This window comes from Rattus norvegicus, chromosome 11 (genome assembly GCF_036323735.1).
Source record: "Rattus norvegicus strain BN/NHsdMcwi chromosome 11, GRCr8, whole genome shotgun sequence".
Lineage (NCBI taxonomy): Eukaryota > Metazoa > Chordata > Mammalia > Rodentia > Muridae > Rattus > Rattus norvegicus.
This window is the reverse complement of record NC_086029.1, coordinates 75,128,471-75,145,399: the sequence shown is the minus strand read 5'-3', so window position 1 is coordinate 75,145,399 and position 16,929 is coordinate 75,128,471. Positions and strand designations below refer to the sequence as shown.

The 16,929-nt window shown below is 42.6% G+C and overlaps 1 long non-coding RNA gene across 1 annotated transcript; it reads left to right on the top strand.

Annotated features, from left to right (window-relative positions):
- Positions 1 to 3,176: 3,176 nt before the first annotated feature.
- Positions 3,177 to 7,819, top strand: LOC134481003 (uncharacterized). Its single transcript, XR_010056145.1, has 2 exons — positions 3,177 to 3,523; positions 6,744 to 7,819. It is a non-coding gene; the product is annotated as an uncharacterized LOC134481003 (long non-coding RNA).
- The last annotated feature ends 9,110 nt before the right edge of the window (positions 7,820 to 16,929 follow it).

Genomic DNA, 16,929 nt, shown 5'->3' with positions numbered 1-16,929 from the left:
CAGGGAGGCAGAGACGTCCTGGGGCTCTGCTGACCCCTCCTGCCTTCTATCACTCTCAGGTCAGGGCTTCACCTGGGCCTCGCTTTCCACTGGTTCCTTTCCTCTTTTGTTTGCTTGCTTCTTAGAACAGCAGCTTACAGGCTCCCTGTGCTCTGAAGCACTCCACCAACACGATGAGGGGGGTTTTGAGGAAAAAAGGAAACTATGATTGTCCCGTCAAAACCTCTGATGATTCTCACAACTTATATGCTACACCTTATATTTTATGCTAGTTTATAAATTAGATTGACAGTAACAGTAGTAAAATTGGACAATTAAGATACTCCACATAAAAGTCATATGAAACATTTGAGTTATACATGCAGTTATTTCTAGAACTTCCCATTTACTATTTCGGGATCATGGTTGACCTTGGGTAAATAAATCCATGTACAATGAAGCTGGTTAAGCAGGAACTGCTGTGACCCAGAGACGGGGACTCTGGGCTTCCTGGCTGTGGGAAGAGCTTCTCTTCCCTTTTCCTGTCTCACCTTCTCCTGTCAGAACAGAGCTTGGACTGGTGGTTGCTGAGTTTCTCCTTGAAATTCACATGCTGGTCTCCACACACAATGTACACAATGCCGTGGGCTTTTCTCTCCAGCTTCTGGAAAAGGCAGATGCTTCTTCTGTGACTCGGAACACATGGGACACAGGATCGTTGGGAGTCACGCAGATATCTGTTTATATTTTAGATTGACCGCTCTTCACAATCTTGACAGACTGAGGGAACACTGGACTTACTCAGGCTGCCACCTGAACTCAGCTGGGACACAGCGGATGCCTCGTGTGCCAGTGCCCAGAGCAAGAACTAAATGAAAAACATAACCACTTCTGCAAGCTCAGACTTGGTTAGGAAGTCAGTAAAGATGGGAGCTAGGCCCAACTCTATGGGGAAATTTATTATTATTCTTTATAAGCTCTGAAGAACAGAATTCCTTTTTCATTTAGAATTCAGTGAAAACAAAAAACAATAACTGAATAACAAATCCTTTGGGGGTTATAAATGTGTAAATTTGGAGTCACAGTTCCACATAAACGTCCACAACATCTCCTCCAGGTTTTGATCTTGATTTGGATTTTAATCATTCACTCTCTCTTTTGTGTTCTGCTTTTTGTTTTTTCTTGCTGAGAGGTGGTGGACCTTATTTTTCATTCAAGCCTTTGCCTTATAGGGTTTTATAATTTTCTACCATTAATTTGAGTTTCAACTGTTTATCTCCTTACAGCTCCTTCTTGGGACTGGCTAAGTGCCAGTTTGCTCTGACCACAAGGACCTGCTCCTAGAAGGAGAGCCAAAGTCAGTGTTCAGTGGAAAAGGAGGGGGCCTGAAGCGGGCATCCCTAGCGTCTTCCAGTGGCCTCTTATGCATCACTCCTCTTACTCAGGGATGAGATAGCTCCTTTCTCCACACTTACTAATGGTTACTGAAGAAATTCAAAGGTAGCTGAAGGAGAGTAACCACTGGGGTTTATCTGACCTCCATTACTGGAGGTTAGAATGCCAACACACACCCTGGAGAGAAGAGAGACCGTAGGAACATTAGGATGCTACTGTTCTGTCAATAATCGATACCTCCTTGGTGGCAGAGCATGAGTTAGAATTTAGTGAGTGTTCCGCCACCTGTATGGGAGAAAACTCAGGGGGAACTTTCTTTGAAAGATGGGGAGCAAGACAGACTCCTTGATGGACAGACAGGGAGAGGGGCCATGACTAGATATAAAAAAAGATATTCAAATAACTGGCTTTCTTCTTACCTTCGTGACTGGAGACAAAAGAAGATTTAAAATATAGGCTGGGCCTGGCAGGTTTTTTTTTTTTTTTTTTCTTTCTGCCAGAAGGGTCCCCTGCTGGTGGATCAGTCTGCTCTGACAAGTTCAAGGCCAGACCAGGACTTTTTACTCCCAATTTGTAGACATGTCATCCTTGTCTTTATTCAAACTGAACCCTCAGTTGAAGGATGAAGTCTACTCAAAGGCCTTTAAAATCCCTCTGTCCTCACGTAGGGAGTGGGCTGTGGTTCTGAATGCTCCTCAGAGGGTCTTTCTCTTTGTGTGTGTGTGTGTGTGTGTGTGTGTGTTTGTGTGTGTGTGTGTGTTTGTGTGTGTGTGTGTGTTTGTGTGTGTGTAGTAAATGCCCTTTTAAAACAGCTGTTGCTGTCTGCCATGTCTAAGATTTGCCCCACTGCTACCTGTGGGACTCCACATGCCTCCTCCCTTTTAAATTCTCTAACTGGTAGAGAAGAGGAACAGAGCAAGCCCCCTAGGTGGTGATACCTTCATCCTGCACTTGTTGTTTTTTGGGTTGAATTTTTTCTAAAGCTATTACAAGCTGCTTTCTGTGTGGCTCATGTATACCGTGCAATGCTAGGATTGTTCACATGCTCCAGAGCCTAGTGAAGCATTCGGAGCAGGGAAAGAGATGGGCAGCTTTCTCAGGAAGACTTGAGAACCCAGGGTGAGTATCCCTTATCTGTCTGTCTGTCTGTCTGTCTGTCTGTCTATCTATCTATCTATCATCTAACTTTCTATCATATCTATCAGTCAACCTATAATCAGTCTATCCATCTACCATCTATTATTCATCTGTCTATTATCTATCTATCTATCTATCTATCTATCTATCTATCTATCTATCTATCAATCATCTATCTGCTGTGTTTAAAGTCAAACTTCATGCGCTCTAGATAAGCACTCTAGCTACAGCTGTGACCAGCATTTCTCAACCCCTCACCCGTTTTCTGCCTGTTCATTGTTAAGACAGAATCACGTAGACTGGCTTTTGAACTTCCTCTATGGCCCAGTCAGGTTTTGAAGTTGCAATCCCCCTGCCCAACCACCCCTCCCCCCAAACCCCCAAGCATCTGGAATTGCGGGTTAAATAACTTGGGTTTCCAGACTTGTGTGTTACTCACAGCTTATGGCTTCCTGGTTCCCACCACACAGGGCTGCATAGCTCGTGGCTATCTTTGTCCTGCCTTGTGAGAAGCAAGGCCATAATACTTATCAGTAGGTATTAATCAGCAGGAATCAGGTACTTTAAGGAGGGGAGATAACATTCTTAAAGACAACTGTACTTTCAGGACGAAACTGGAAATCACATGTAAGCATTTAAATAAATCAAGATTTTGGGGACAAATTATTTTCTCTCTGGTTGAAATAGGATAAAGGCAAAACATGGATGAGTCTATCAGTATGGACCTATTTATGCTTATAAATGCTGACTTTTAGTATCTGTTGAGTCCTGTTAGGATTGTCCGTGAAATTGTTCCTAGGCCCTTCCGCTCCTAGTGCTGTCTCTGTGATGCGGGACCTGCCGGCTGCATCTAGGTAGTTAAAGGTGGTCCTTCCGGTTCCCAGCTCTGTCTTCCGCTTCCTGGTCCTGGCCCAATGAGGGGCTCTTTACTCCGTGTTCTCACCTCCTTGCCCTCTGCACTGTGATGAACCGAAATCCTGCTGGAACCATGAGTCAGTGTGTCTTTCCTTCTGTAAGTTGCTCTGCTAGGTGCTTCTCCCGAGCGATGACCTAAGTAACTAATGCCTCACCATATGCATTTGGTTGTGAAACACTGGCTGCTTCACATCCATTTTTCAAGTATGTTCTAGTGGTTTCCACACTCTATTGCACATGAGAATCAGTTGGGGAGGGGGAGGTTAAAAAAAAAAAAACAACTCAAACCATCCAGGGTGTACCTGATGTCAGTGAAATCTCTAAGGGGAGGGGTGTGAAGCAGCCGCGGAGGTGTTCTTTTGTGAAGCTTTGTAGGCGATTCTAGTGTGCAGCCAAGTTTGAGAAGCAATGTTATAGGCCAGTGGGTTTTCAACTTGAGCCGTGAATCAGCATCACCTGGAGAGCTTGTAAAAACACAGAGGTCGGGTTCCACTGCCATGATTTCCTGAGTAAGGGACTTAAGAAGGGGATCAAGGATTTGTATTTCTGACGTGTTCCCAGGTGATGCCAGCGGTCTGGGGGTTCCATTGTGAATTGTTGTTCTAGAATTTCTGGTGTGTTGATGCTATCAAAGTGCTTTGGGTGGCAAGGAAAGATTCAGTCATTACGGAGACATTTACATCCCTTTGGAAAATTCAGGAGATAACACCAAGGCTTGGAAGAAAAAAAACCCACCCACAATCATGTTCTTTTGTTCTTATAACTATTTCAAAATGACTGGAAATACATTTTGTTTCAGGTAGATTTAGCCCAGGGCTTGAATCGTCAGCCACAGTCCATTCCTTATAGATCAAAAGTGGATTTTAATGCAAATGGAGGGAACTCTGGGTCCACTGCTTGTTACTTAACAGGTGCTGGCTGCCTCCCGTTCAGTGTTCCCTGGGAGAGCAGGTGGATGGGTGGCAGGGGTGTGAGGAGAGTCTTTTCTTTTGGGACGCCACAGCGTTTGCTTTATTGAGTTTGTAACAGTTCCTGGCTTGGGCCCCTTCTTGTTTTGGCTTAGCTCCATTCATTATTTATTTATTTATTTATTTATTTATTTATTTATTTTTCTTTTCTATTATAAATATTATCTGCACAACTCTCTTAGCTCTCCCAGCCCCATTTAAGTGTCATTAGGTTTCCCATTAGCAGCTACTGTTGATGGTTTCCTGCAGAGGCCTCAGCATGAGCCTCCTTGCTCTGAATTTGATCTGGGAAAGAGCAAGAGGAAGAAGTGTGGACTCCACTAATGTCTGCCTCCCAACTTGAAAACAGAAACATTTCTTCCGAAACCCAAGTCATTCTTTTCCGGGAAGCCAGCAGCAGGTGAAACAATTTGTGCCTCTATTCCCACAGCCCCTAAATGGCAACTCCCATTTAATTTCTTTGCTGCTTTTTTCTTTTTTTGCATTTTTAAAATAAAGTAACAAAACAAAACAAAACATCCAGCTGTTCATGTCGTCTTGTGCGTCCCCCCCCACCCCCCCACCCCCCTTGCCTTCTATTTGACGGCTTTTGGTTTTCTTTCTGCCTAGATCTCTGATTAGTTAAGTGGCCTTAGGTGTCGAGTGCATGGTGACCCTCGGCAAGGTTAAGTGAGTTCCAGACACAAGGGCACATTTTCTTTATTCAAGGTTGCCCTTTCTAAAGAAAAACAACCACCTTTATGTGCTCCGTCCCTTACCATGTGTTACTTATTAAACACTATACTTAACATCACATGTAATCAGTAAAATTTAGGCAAACAGGAAATCTAAATACAGTTAGAACTCTTGCTTGTTGAGTACTTATACTGATTAATGTTTGTCCATTAAAAAAAATCTGCATTTTTAAGGGCTGTGGCTCAGACAACATGAAAGTTCAGGTTCAGATCCCCTCATCCATGTTAAAAGCTGGGTATAGTAGTGCATATTATATCCCAGTGTTAGGGCGGCAGGAAGACCGCTGGGGCTTACTGAGCTGCAAGAGACTGTTTAGAAATAGAAGATGGGACATGATTAAGGTAGACACTCAGTGGTGTTGACCACTGGCTTCCATACACATAGGCACATATATGCTATGCTCATACACATGCGCCTACGTGTATGTATGTATATGTTCACGCATATGTTTAAATAAATGATGCTGCCGCTTCGAATTTGTGGCATTAGAAGTCCCTTTCAATTTGTGCACATTAGTGGGCTGCTGTTATTCTCGGTCCTTCTTTACCAAGAAAATGATCAGGCTTAACCTGTCCTCAATTACCTAACTGATGTCAGAGAAGACAAATTGTAAGCGGTATTTCCTGAGATGCCCACCTCTCCTCTCTTGCCTCTTGGAAGAAAAGGGAAAAAAAAAGTGCCTAATTACCCCACTGGCTCCATTTCCTGGCGCCACATCCCCGTGATTGTGCTTTCCTGATGAGGAGAAAATTTGCTTTCTCTGACGGCTGCTTAGATTTAGCTCTCTGCCCTTTCCAGCCGAATAAGAGAGTCCTAATTTACACTGAATACATACGTTTAGTCATTACCACTAAATGTTACAGAGTCTCGTTGAGAAGCTCCTGGAATGCTCTTGGCTGGCTTAGCTCAGCCGGCTTCTCTGGGGCTTCAGCTAAGTTCGAGTCAGTGTAGATCAAAGCCTACCCTACAATATGGCTTCAGGTAGAAATGAGGGTGGATTCCTCCCCTCCCTTGCCCCACCAGTTGGGGAGCATGTTCTCTAGCCTCTGGGTTCTATCTACTTGTGCTGAGGAAGAATCCCAGGAAGGGTCTGGAGTTTGATAATAAGACATGGGACACAGCCATGGTCAGTCAAAATGTTCTATGGCTTGTCGAGTTGCTCCCCTGCTCAGGAAAGTGGTCGAAAAACCCAAGGGAAAGCAAAACAAACACCAGCAACCCAACATACCGTCTTAAACCCAGCTTCTGTTCGATAGGCTCACTGGAATGATGGAGATGGCTCATTCCAGTTTTCACATGGGACAGTGTCGGGGGTTGGGAGTATACCTGGGACTTCCTGCTCATAGTAGGTATCTCTGCTCAAGAACCCATCGCATTTAACTCACTATGTTAAGTGTCAACTGCATTGATCGCCGTAATTATATGCTCGTGTTGAGCATTATATAAATGGAGGGTGTATTAACGCAAGGTGCCTATGCCTACTTGGAAAGATTTGGTTTAAGTGGTTGCTTAAAAGTTTTAAATTAGAGATAGGCAAAGTATCTTCAAAAGCTTTTAAAGAATGTATGTCTAGCAGATTTCCAAATTTAGGTCTTTTTTCCCCTCTCTCAACAGAAATAAGACATTGCATTGGAGATGTGATTGGGGCATGAAAGGAAGTATATCAGTAGACTCCTGGTGGAGGAGACAGCCTGGACTCACACTAACACAGCAATGTATAAGTGGGTATTTGCAGTACTCAAATAGAGTGAAGAAACTCCGACTTCCAGGCCCTTTCTGCAATCAAGAATGATACAACTTGCTAGTGAGCTGGGTGTGTCTGGCCCTTGAGAATCTCTGGAGGTGTCCCTGAAGCACCAGAGTGGACTTTGCCAGTACTTAGGGGTTGGGGATCACATGCTCATGGTCATCTCTGGTGCCAATGGATTACCGGATTTGGGTTTTGGGGAGCAGTAGTAATTTTGCATTTCTTCTTTCTTACGAGTCTCTCAGTGTGAAACGTGCAGCTCAGGCTTCCTTAGTTTCATCATTTACACACGTCTGAGGGAAAGCATTTACATATGCAGTTACACTTGACTGAAGTGGGGGGAGGGAAGAGCAAGATCAAGGCTTTACACTGGAGGGACAAAAACCATTTTGTAATTTGATATCCAGATATCCGTGTTCTTTAAAGGCTCTTGGCTACAGGCTGAGGATTTGGCCAGGGATCTCACATAGGGCCAGGGTCACATACCAACCATCTGCTTACTTTTTCTAATCCCAGCCAAGTTTTTCTCTTTTCTTCCATTCTGTCTCTTTTTCCCAGTTCTGTTTCTGGAGGAAGCACAGCTTTCAGCTCACCCTTTGCTACTTCGTTTCCTGGGAACTCTTGCCCTCGAGTGGGTCTGCCCTCCCCACTGATCTCTGTCTACATAGCAGCACAGAAGTGGGGATGCACGGGCTCGGGCTCGCACACACGTGTCCGTGCGCACATGGGCACCCCCACAGGTTGATCACCTCCTAAGTACTAGAACACCCTTGAAAGTAAAAGTGGCAATGGTAGTAATTTTCCTCAGCCATAAGGCAAAACTCTGATTGTTCTTTGTAAAGTAGAAATTTGCCATTTTTCAAGTGATTTTGTTATCCAGACATAATTTTCTCCTTCAGAGGAATTCTGGTGTTAGCTAATAAAACTTTTTTTTTCCACTCCATTACATGTACTTCCAAATTTGGTAAACTCAGCCAATTCTTTGCCTCATTAGGGGAGTGTGTCATTAACTGAAATGAAGTGTGCTATTCCCCCAGTTGCCATGAAAAAATCGTCACTCTCACTAAGCTCAATTTTCCTATCTATGAAATGGAGAGCATCCTTTTTGGCTAAGGAACTTGAGTAAAAGGGCAACTAAATTACAGAGATGTAGGGTTCACTGTGACCGCTGTTTGTTTTGAGGTGGTTGATTAAGAAGCTGGGAATGATATGGAGTCACATCAGCTCCCGTCTGTCTTTGGGACTGGAGTCTGGGAACATCCTATTTGATGCCCTTTTATTCTTGCTCCCTGACTCTGAACCTTATACTTTGAAATAATCCACCAGTAATCCTGGATCCTGACCTTCAGCCTCCTTATTATTTCTGTCTTGGACCTCTCCTCGGCAAATTCATCCAATCACCCTGAATTGTACGTCGTTGGTCTAGGTTATTGTGATGCTGATAAATGAGAACTAAATTGGAGCCATCAGTCTCATTTTCCTTTCTCACCTTATTTCCAGATGTGGAAGTTAATGGGCTTGGATTGGCTGCTAACACGGAGTCTCATCAAAGACCATTTTCCCTAAGGGCATTAGCTGCAATTTATTGATTGGGTGGAGGCCTGAGGCACTTTGGGTACAGAATAGTATTATGGTCTAAGGAAATCGGTTGGAGCCGAAATCCAAGACTGCCACCAAATTGAACAGGAACACTGTGACTTTAGATTCAAAAGCCAGGTAGGTTGATAAGCTGGGCACTTTTCAAAAGTCTCACCTTATTAGAAAGAGGTAGGTAACTCTTTCTTTCCTCAGACAGTAGACATTCAGGCCCCATTTTCTGTGTACTGAGAACTGTGTTCTTCCTCAGCTGTCAGGGAAGGCTTGAGTTGGCTGTACCTGCTCGCACTAGTTCCTCTCCCATTTTGAGTCCATTTTCATTCAGGCTTCTCATCTGTTTTCTTCATCCAGAGGCTGTCATTTTCAGGATCACCAGTGTCCTTCTCATGACTAAAGGCCAATGTCAGGTCTCACCTCTTGTTTCTACGTTCCACCTGAGCATGGCTTGGCCTCTATCTTCCAACTCTGAAGAGATTTCTTCACTAAGTTTCCAAAACATTATTTTATTTTCTAGTTTCTTCACACACTGGGGGCTGCTCTGCCTCTGTCCATAGACCTGTGCATGCTTACCTTGACATCTGAATGCAAGGTTGCCACAGTTTAATCGTTATGTGCTTTGCAGACTCCATTTCAATTCATACGCACCCAATGTTGCAGATTTAAATATTCTTTATCAGCTGAGGGAAACTCTCGGATATCTATTTCTGACTTGAAAATTTTTCATGTGCATGAGGTGCACATCACTGTGTGCTTACTTACTTCCCTGTTTGAATTTATAATAGATGTGTTGAAAAATTAGCATCATCTTTGGAGAACCTACATATCTGGAATCTGGCCATGTGTCAGCATTTGTTCTAGCCCTGTGATCCCATCCCCTATCCTCTTCTACCCGCTCTCTGGCAGGGCCTTTCCTGAATCTATCTCTCTGTGTTGGTGCTGGAACCTACAGGGTCACTTTCAATGGCAGCCAAGCTGTATAGCTTTTCAAAGCCAAAGTCAGGCTGGGTGATTCTTCTTCTCAAAACCTTAAATGGATTCACATATCACTCAGAGTCACAGCGTGAATCCTCACCAAGTTCTAGAAAGCAAGCTTCACAACTGCTTCTGAGCTAATACTCTAATAGCCTCCTTTCTGGCTCACAATGGCTTCCAGGATTCCAGACATATTTTTGGTTCAGAGATTTGCTCATGGCTGCCTTCTGCGTGGAGCTTTCTCTAGGCATGTACCTGGGTAGTTTTCTCATATCCATACTCCGATGTCATCTCAGTAAGTTGTTACGGTGATCATATTTTAAATTAGGAAGTTCACTACTCAGAGCCTCCCATCCCCCACTCCCTTCCTGCCATATATGGCATAGCATGGTGGACTTTCTTGGATCCACCAGTGATACAAATAATGACACAGAGACTTAATATTCTAAAGCTTAGGCCTTAGCTGTTTAGACTTCTGATTTCTCTACTCTGACTAATCCTCACCTTACACCCTGCCACACGGCCAAGTCTATATCTCCCCTCCGCTCTAGTCCATCCATCCACCTCTGAGTCCACTGGCTAGTCTCTTGCCTCCCCTTTCATCTTCCAGAGGCCCAACCTTTTCCCAGAAGATCCACCCTCCACTTTGTGCCAGCCTATTGGCTGTCAGATCTTTATTACAGACAAAGAGATACAATTTTAGGTTGCTTTAGGCAGGTAAGGAAGAATGAATATTTAGAAAATATGATGCCAGTGATGGGCCATTCGTTTCTGCTGGTATTGAGTGTACAGAGACACACCTTCCTACAGTGTAGACCTATAATACAGAACTAATTATAAGTGAAACCATTCAAAAAATGCTTTTATGACTCAAGTTATTTGAGCATGTATCTTGTTAAAAAATCAGGCTACATTTTTTCAAGAAAGTAGTATCTTCTACTTCTACTGATGTTTAACAAGTGTAGAGTAAATCATACCTAAGATTTCTTATTAAATATATTGTTGAAAGTGCAGCGTCTGGTATAGGTTTCAAACTTGTTTCTGTTTGAGGGCCTGTCTTCTTTCGTGTTTCAGAACATTTTGCAGTGTTGTGGGTAGAGCTCAGGGCTTTGTGCATGCTAGCTACATACCACTAAGCCACATCTCTAGCTCCAGTAGTTGACTTCTTGTTACTGCATTTGCGAAGTCTTGAACAGTTGTCGGATGAATGAAGCATTGTGTGCCTTATCTCTGTGTGACTTTCTTTAATGAAAATTAATCATGTTTTGCCTCGATGTTTTAGGGCATTTTTATTTTTACTAATATAAACCCAAACTGGTCTCTCTTTTTAGAAACCAATTTCCTTTTAAAATTTGTGTGTGTGTGTGTGTGTGTGTGTGTGTGTGTGTGTGTGTGTGTTCCATGTGTGTAGGTACCGAGGAAGGATAAGAGATAGTTTTAGATCCCTGGGATTTGGAGTTACAGGTGGTTGTGAGCTGGTACATGTGGGTGCTGAGACCTGAACTCAGGTTCTCCGGGAGAGCAGCAAGTGCTCCTAAGTGCTGAGCTGCTTCTCCAGCTCCGGATGGAGTCTCTTGTAAATAGATACAGAGATATTGAGTCCACACTATTTGAGAGTCACAAGCTGTGGCAGGAAAGTTCTGAGGAGTCTCATCTACCACAATCAGAACCTGGACAGCCAAGTCAAGAGAAACTTGAAACAAAGGCCACACTCAAGTGGCATTTGCCTCTAATTATTCCAGGGAAGGAAAAACCGTGGGGCCCATACTGTCCTGTCTCTGTTTTCCTATACACGGAGGTCACCAGCTTTTTCTATTTACAGCAACATCCCAAACCTCACCACCACCTATTAAGAAGTAATAAATTATGTAAATACAGCTTAGCCTGCTTTCAATTATGACACATTTTAAAATACAGTTGAAATATAAGTGAATTATTCATTTACCAAAGAGCAGACTTGTACTGAAATAGTTCAGGATAAAACACAGCATATGCAGCCATCTAATTGTCATCTACTTACATTCTCACAGCCATATGTACTCTCCTGTTCACTCTCCATATTTCAGTCCCTGGGCACAAAGGTCTCAAACACCATCTGAGAACTGGGAGGTCTTTGATTAGATCCACACCTACTCTCAATTCAGCTGTTGATGTCTCCATGTCTGGAGGTTTCATGAGAGGTATGTTTGGACAGCAAACACTTTTTAAAGATTTTTTTTTTGTTTAAGGGCAGATCTAATTATTTAAAATTTGCAAAATAAAAATTATGATGTTTTTTTAAAAAAAATCTCTCTCTATCTATCTCTCATGGTCTCTCTTGCTAGCCTCCTGTTTGGAGTATGGCTTTGGAGGTTTTATTTACTTAGTTAATGCTAGACAAAATATGAATCCTACAACCAGTCAAGACTGACAAGCTCTGTAAGTGTAGTTACCACCTTATCAGAGAAGCCTCTGGAAATCAAAACTGGATAGGATGCAGAGATCAGCAGATCACGGTGAGGTCAACCCCATGGATGCATGTACACCACCGCTCCTGAGGCTGTGGGTTATAGAACATAACAGAACAGGGGTGGGAAGATTGTAAGAACCAGAGGATCATACAGTCATCTGTGAAGCAGTCTCTCCGAGAAATGGTTGCATAAACAAGACTGGAGCAATGGCAATAGCAATAGACCTGCTAACAGGTGATTTATATGTGTGTGTGTGTGTGTGTGTATGTGTGTGTGTGTGTATACATATATATACACACACATACATATACATACATATACATATATATGTGTGATTCTATTTTATTTAAAAACATTTTTAAAAATTGGAAAACTTTGAATGAATCACTCCCGTCAGATGTGAAATCATGGAGTCTTAAGTTTAGAAAAAACGTTAAAGTTTTGGTACAAAACTTTGGTGGAATTGACTGTGCTTATCCTATGTCACTGCTGGGGTGAGTGCTGGGCTGTATGGAAACGCTGAGGCACTGCTCCAGGGGTGGGTAGTGAAGCTTTAGGCATGGGAAAGCAGGAGCTGGCTTCGGGGTCCTTGGGCTTGTGATGAGGCCAGGTGGTGGGATTCTCAGATTCTTGGACATCTAGGGGACCTCTGGGAGTTGTGGAAGAGCAGAGAACAAAGTTGGGGAGGGGGAACAAGCGATGGGGACAGCATTTAGCCTGGGGCAGGGGGTTGGTGTGGGGGGAGGGTGGGGAGCTCCAGTTTGTCACAGTGGGTGATAGTCCTTAGCTTGACAGAGGCAGGTTTGTAGTGGTTGTGGCTGGGAGGGCAGAGAAGCCTTCTATGGGAGATTAAGCTGCAACTCCATAGGCAAAGGCCTTCTTCATGACTCCCCACAGCGGATCTTGATGAAAGGAGACAGTCTCTGGTTCGAAACAGTTTATTGTCATGGAGGAAAATGGATTCGTAAAACCATACCCCATTTCTCAGGGTGGGCCTGAGATTAAATAGTTTTTGCAGGGAGGGATGTCTGGGAAGTACAGTTTTTTGGCTAAGCCCTCCAGGTCTCTAGGTACCTCATTAACATGGAGAACTCTGTTTTGGGTCCACCTAGGTCACATTTCTTTTATGTGAGAAGCAAGGCAGATGTTCCAAGTCAGGAGTCTGGCGGGGAACTGAGAGTTGCCTAAGCTTCAGGTGTGTGCCATCAAGTCTCAGGGTCTTGACCTGCTCTACCTTACCAAACTTCCTGGCATGGTTCTATGTTCCACAGTACAACAGTTTGTCAACTCCAATTACAGGTTAGAATCATCTGGAGAACTTTGAGGCATACTGATGTCCTAGAATACTGATGTTAACAGTTGCCTTAATTACTGTTCTATTGCTGTGAAGAGACACCATGACCAAGATGACTTATAAAAGAAAGCATTTGATTGGGAGCTTACTTATAGTAAGCTTAATTATAACTTAATTATAAGTTCATGAACTTATAATTCAAATGAGTCCAGGACCATTATGGCACAAAGCTTGGCATTAGGCAGACAGGCCTGGCATTAAAGTATTAGCTGAGAGCTTATATCCAATTCATATGTTGAAGGCGAGAGAGTGACATTTTTCCTTCAACAAGGTCACACCTCCTAATCCTTACCAAACAGTTCCACTAGAAACTAGGAACGACTAACTAGAACACCAAACATACAATATCTATGATCCTACTTTTTCTCAGGGGGTGGGGACACATTTAAATTAATATAACTGGCATCAACTTCCTTGGGATTGTATCTAGGAATCTATACTGACAAAAAGCCAAGCACTCCTAGTGACTTTATTGGGTAGCCTAGACACAGAGCTACAATCTATATAAACTTGCTCCAGTTTTGCCTGGTGCTTGCTAGGCACTGCCACAAAGGAAATTCCCCCTCCCTGTAGTGCCCACACTTTCTAGAAGAGCTCCATAGAAATTTCTGCCTCCCAGCCACACAAAAGCTGTTTCTTCGTGCTTCTATCCTGTTGTTCCTAATTATTTGACACCTCACAATTCAAATCTAATCTTTTCACATGAAAGTTTTCTTCAAAAATTTGAAGGCAATTTTCAGTCATTCATTTTTTCTTCTATCTAAATATTCATAGTCTATTCTGGATGCAGACCTGTGCTAGAAGCCCAAAGCAAGTTATAGAAGATCATTGAAGTTAATATGCTCATGGTTTAGTAAAGAAGATGGGAAAACAAATGACATTCACACAACTCAGCGATGTATTGTTAACCTTCTGCCTCATCCTAACTCTCCCATTAAAATGTACTGCTGCTTTAGACAGAACAGTCACTTTTCTCCATCTGAGAAAGGGTCTCCATTTGAGACCCTTTAAAGCAAATTTTAAACTTACTTCCTGTTGTCTACAACCCCAATAAAGTATGAGTCTCAGCATGGGTTTCAAATGTCAGATATGGTCTGAATGGACCAAGGAAGAGGGGCAGCCACTGGACTTCCTTCTATGTTTAGATGACACAGTGCAGTTATATCATAGAATTACTGACAGTTGAGCCATCCAGATTTCTTCTTGGCTTTGCGACTTCTGGTATTAAGCAACTTTATTATTTGGGTAAATAAAGAGTGAAAAGCAAGGAGGATGTGAGAATCCATGGTCAGACAATCTAACCTTCCTGTCCTTAGCCTACCTTCTCTCTGAGTTTCGTAATGGGCTCTTGAAGTTAGGTGTGAATGTTTTGAGGAAAACGGGTAGTCTCATCCAGAGATGGGTGCTTTTGCCAAAAGAGCCTAATAGGGAGATGGTGATGGGCAAAGAGCATTTCATTGAAAGTAGGGAGCAATAGGTTGGTAAAAGTTTTCTGGAGCCAGGTTCAAATGATTTTGTTTGTTGTTCTTTCTTTCTTTCTTTCTTTCTTTCTTTCTTTCTTTCTTTCTTTCTTTCTTCCTTCCTTCCTTCCTTCCTTCCTTCCTTTCTTTCTTTCTTTCTTTCTTTCTTTCTTTCTTTCTCCCTTCCTTCCTTCCTTCCTTCCTTCCTCCCTCTCTCTCTCTCTCTCTCTCTTTCTTTCACTAATCAGTGTTTGGCATGGCTAATAGTGTGGCCACTTCTGGATGCATAGAATATATTTCCTTATGTTCTCCATCCATTTTCTGTTTTTTTTTTTTGTATATTTTTTGTAAGCTAGATAATAGGCATCATAGGTGGTAGACTTCAAATGTTGATTTCCAGTATTATCTTATGCCTTTATAGGAACTGCCAAGTCAGTCACTCTTTTATCTCCATCCAGTTAAAGTCCCAGCAGTATTGGGAACTCAAGGATCTGAGTGGAAATGGAACTATCATGAGGGATGAACTGTGTTTTTGTTTGATCCATCTGCTACTGGACACATTGACTTATTCAAGAAGTTGGGATTGCATTTGCAGTGTATTCATGGCTGACATCTAACAATAGGCTTTTATCGGCTCACTTTCCGTTCTTGACTCAGTCTTCACGACAGGATTTCAGATGATCAACTCTTGAAGGGGTGAATTTATCATGATATTAGTTGTCTTAGTTTGGATTTTGTTGCTATGAAGAGACACCAGGACCAAAGCAACTCTTATAAAGGCAAACATTTAATTGGGGCTGGCTTGCAATTTCAGAGGTTTGGTCTGCTACACCATCATGGAGGGAAGCATGGCATTGTACAGCCAAGAGTTCTATGTCTTGATCTGAAGGCTGCCGGAAGGAGACTGGCTTCTTCAGGCAGCCAGGAGGAGTCTCTGTCTTCTGCACTGGGCATAGCTTGAGCACTAGGAGCCCTCAAAGTCTGCTTACACAGTGACACATGTCCTCTAACAAGGCCACACCTACACCAGCAAAGGCATACCTCCTAATAGTGCCACTTCCCATGGGCCAAACATACACATAGCACCACATTAGTCATTTACAGTATTTTTGCCAGCTTTATCTTTGTTGTGACATTTGGCTTCATTGACTGTTTGTTCGTTCCTTCTCTCTATTTTTATGATGTCACCTTGGTGGATTTCAAGTTCATCCTTTTCCCATTTATTTCTCTCACTTTATAACCATGGGAATATCTCAAGACTCAGTATTCTGTTCTCTGACATTATTGACTATGCACAATTTTTCATTAAATACCTATATCTACATTATTATAAACTTCAACAAATCATTATTTGGGGGATGGAGTATACATCTGTTATCAGTTATTTGTTAAAGTCAAATGTCTCTGTAATTATTATGATTCTTTCTGTTTCATGTATCCACCAGCATTTGCTGTTGTTAACTTACTGTTCATTCTTAAAATAAAGTATTTCATTTTCCCCTTCACTGGTTCTTCTTTTTCTTCAGAAACCATTGAATTCTTCCAGCTATCACCCAGTGTGTGTGTGTATGTGTGTGTGTGTGTGTGTATGTGTGTGTGTGTGTGTGTGTGTGTGTATTCATTCCCTCCTCCCACCGACAAATACAAGTGTCTGTATCTCAAACAATGTGCTAGGTATTCAGTAGTCTATGGACCAAAATATGTTCTCTACATAAGCAGTATTAGCAGTAAGAATGTTTATCAGTTACTTTTTGCTACTGTGATAAAACACCATGACCAAAAATGACTTATGGAATAGAGAGTTTGATTTGGCTTATGGTTCCAGAGGACGAGTACATAATGATGGGGAGGCACAACATCAAGCAACTGGAGCAAGAAATGTCACATCTTTACCCACACAGGGGCAGAGAGAGGACCTGGAAGTGGAGTGAGGTTATAAACATTCACACCCTACCCTGCCCTACTTCCTCTAGTAAGGTTCCACTTCCTAAATGATCCATAACCTCTCCAAATGGTGCCACCAGCTGGGGACCAAATGCTAAAATATGTGAGCTGATAAGGGACATTTCTCACTCGAACCACCACAGTATGTAATCATAAAAGTGTAGCTTACTACACGTACAGGAAGAGCAAGGAAAAAAAAGTGGCCAGGAGCCTGAAAACTTATAAATAGCATTCCACCAGACTGAAGGCTTCATAGCAGAAGTAATGTTTGAACAAG